The following is a 4,011-nucleotide window of genomic DNA, read 5'->3' on the forward strand; positions in this document are numbered from 1 at the left end:
TAAAATTTTACTTCTAGGACTTCTATTGGTTTCTTTATGTAATATCCGGTTTTGCCATAATTCTCATTTTTAAAAAATTCCCTTGAACATAAAGGCTGCTCTGCAAGACTGAGGAGACATAGCAAGGCACAAATTGTCAATGTTCTAGGAACACAGAGCTGGGTAAATAAAGAAACTCATACATAAGCAAATCGTGGCTAAACTGCTGAAACCCAAAACAAAAGAAATATCTAAAGCAGCAACAACCACAACAAAAAGTCATCTCCCATGGTGCAACAACTACATGAGAAGCTGACTTGTAACATCTAGGTTTAAAAAAAATAATAAAAGCAGGTGTTCTACTGGGACATGTTCCACAAGATGTACTCATGTAGAGAGGACACTCAAATGTGCCTAAACCTGGGAGAGGTAAAGAGCCCATTTCAGAGCACACTGAAAATGGCAACTTCCAGGTTCACCCCAGAGACCGGTTTTAGATAGAGTGATGGTCAAAGTTATAACTGAACATCTAAGGCGGCCCAAAAAGGAGGGGCTAGTGAAAGGCACATCTGAGAGTATTTCAGGCTAATTTCAAGAACTTAAGATATTTCTTCACAGAAAATGCCTTTGGATTTGTAATGAATAAGAAGGATAATCCCCAATTACATCACCTTGGCCATTCTATCAATACTAAAACATTCTATGGTGCTAATACAATGTATATATGATGTTTTATATATATATATATATATATATATATATACACATACACACACGATTCTAGACATAAAAGCAATTGAGCTTAGAGAGGTTTAATTTTCAAATATGAATTCTTTAAAATAACCTGTTTCCACATTGCCCTCATATCCTTTTCTAAAAAAAAAATCATGTTTACCATTTCAATCTGTGTTTACCATTTCAATCTGTGTTTACCAAGTTTGAAAATTGTATAACTTTTCTGTATAATTAAATGCATACTTTAGATTGTGAAATGCATAATTATAACATGAAATATGTATGTCCTGTGGAGTAACGTGCATGCGTCATTTACTACATAGTGAAGCAGATACTTTTAATTAAACTCTATAATGTACAATATATGACCAGAAGAATTATGCTTTGAATAGCCAATTCTATAAACAGTCACCAAGTCCATTAATTAAGTGCCTATAAATCATTCACTGAACATTCCCAAAAGAGGAGCAAAGGGAAGAGGTGTTTGGTTTTAATACTAATTTTATGATATAATTTTCTTTTTGTTCTAAGTAGTGTAGCAGTTGCACATTCCTCTAAGGATATAGCAAACTATTGATAATAAATAAGAAGGCAGGGATGATCTAGCTCTCCATCTGCAACTAACATACTGTTCCTGGCACTATGGAATGAAAGCATAATAAATGAAAGAAACATACTTCTTAGTCCTAGATTTAGGTATTGGAAAGAGCTTCATCTGCATACAGTGCAGGACATCTGCTGTTGATTCCTTATGAACCAGCTAAATTGTCATTTCCACGTGTGATTCAAGATGTTAACCACCCCGGGGGCTACAGATGTGTAGAGAAGCAATTCTTACACTGTAGAATGCACAAGAATGATGAAGATTCTGCTGCTATATTGGGAACTACTCTGTCTGGAGAACTAAAAATTTGAATGTTCACTAGCCACCAGGTGGCTCTGGTATAACTGACATAAAAGGTCAGGATCTGCTGAAGCTTAGACCATTTTTATGTAGTAGGTCAATAATGCAGGGCCAGCAGGCAGAATGTGCATGGGGCGCATGATGGCTTTTGCCTCATCTTCCTTTATGTTTATTCTGGAAAAGGATGTCATGTAACAGTTCATTAGAGAAAAACTGGGTTTTCAATTGTACTATAAAAGATCCTTATGTGTATATGTCTCATTGGAATCCTACTCAAGAAATATAGTAATATTCAGTTATCAGGCTGTATGTCCCCAATATCTGCCAAGATATGGAATTCTGAACAGGATATCAGCTATGAGGCAATGAAGTGATTATCATGGACGATTTGTCTATGAATTGACCTTTTTTCCATTTCTCACATATGGCTAAATCCTAGCCTACCTGCGAGCTTCAGAGTATCTGACAGATGTCCCCTTCTAAGGAGAAAAACTTCACTCTGCTTATATGGCTTCATTGTGCATAAATATGCACATGAAAATAAAAATAATTTTCTAAATAGAAGAAGTAAATTAGAAGTGAAAAATACACTTTTTAGAAAGAGATGTCTGCCTTTCATTTTAACAGCAAATCTTGAAAGACAAATTTGAGGTAGTTCTTAAAAATCAAGAGACAGATCATTACACAATTTTAAAAAAATCATCAGAGTAAAATTACAGAATTGCAAGTTACTGGTATTGATACAATAGGGCAATTTTAAGGGACAGATACAAAGAACCATGACATTTTCATTATTGAATGTTTCAGGAATTATATTTTATGCTTAAAATGCAGTGGCATTGGGGCGCCTGGGTGGCTCAGTCAGTTAAGCCTCTGCCTTCGGCTCAGGTCATGATCCCAGAGTCCTGGGATCAAGCCCCGCATGGGGGGGGCCTCCCTGCTCAGTGGGGACCCTGCTTCTTCCTCTGCCTGCCACTCCCCCTGTTTGTGCTCTCCATCTCTCTCTATGTCAAATAAATGAATAAAATCTTTTAAAAAAATGCAGTGGCATATTAAGTAAATAAACTTATATTGCCCATGCATGGCAGAAAGTTGGGAAGATTATATAATTTTTTTTCTAAAACCATTTTAAAGTTTATTATTCAAATTTTCATACCCATAAATTTTGATCTTGACAGAAATTGTTGTATCTCCTTACTACTGAACATATTTTGGACTTTGAGAGTAGCCAAGAGATGTGTTCTTTTTTGTTCTGAACTTAGAAGAATGATGATATCATAGGAATAAAATTAGAGCTCCTGATTTCCAATTAATCATCCTCCTTACCTAGGAGATGAAAGAGCCTTGCCAGCTAGAACAAGTCCCTTAAAAGTGGTCATGGGGAGAAAGACAGGAAAGGACTAGTATTAAAAATATATTTTTTTTATTTTAATTTTTAATTTTAATTCCAGCATAGTTAACACACAGTGTTATATTAGTTTCAGGTATATAATACGGTGATATATATATATATATATATATATATATATATATATATATATATATATATATATATATAAAATTATATATATATAATTTGGTGATTTATATATATAAATTGTATTTATATTTATATAAATATATATTTATATGATATGTATGTTTATAATATATATGTTAAACTTTGCTTTGTTCTGAGACATGAAGGATTTAGAAAAGTTTTATTGGGGAGCAGGGGTCAACTGTCAACTTTCTCTTTCAAATATTATTTTATGAGAAATGGAGCATTATTTTAAAGATGAAGATTATATCTTGCTGACCTTTGAATTATCAGTACATGTAATTTTTATTTCTAGCATCTAGTTCAGTGCCAGACATAAAGTGGCTGTAATTCAATGGGCACATGCGCATGAGAGAGAGAGAAAGGAAGGAAGGAAGGAGGGAGGGAGGGAGGATTATATGATTTGGAAATTCTTTGCATTGTGTAGTAAAAAGCTTATGTGATCCAAATCTCCATTCTCTTTATATAGCTTATAAAAAAGAAAACATCCTATAGAAAGGTAGTGCCAAGAGCAGGGGCTCCCCTCAGTTTGTACAAAGTCATAGGGCTTCCAGGTCTGCCCTAACAGAGGCTTGCATTTCCATGAAACAAGAAGAGAGGAAACTATGCATTGTTCTTGCTCTGTTTTTGTTTTGTTTTGTTTTTAAAGATTTTTTATATATTTATTTGACAGAGAAAGACACAGCAAGAGAGGGAACACAAGCAGGGGGAGTGGGAGAGGGAGAAGCAGGCTTCCCACCGAGCAGGGAGCCTGATGCAGGGCTCGATCCCAGGACCCTAAGTTCATGACCTGAGCCGAAGGCAGACACTTAATGACTGAGCCACCCAGGCACCCTGTTCTTGCTCTTTGTAA

Source organism: Halichoerus grypus, chromosome 1 (assembly GCF_964656455.1).
Source record: "Halichoerus grypus chromosome 1, mHalGry1.hap1.1, whole genome shotgun sequence".
NCBI classification, from domain to species: Eukaryota; Metazoa; Chordata; class Mammalia; order Carnivora; family Phocidae; genus Halichoerus; species Halichoerus grypus.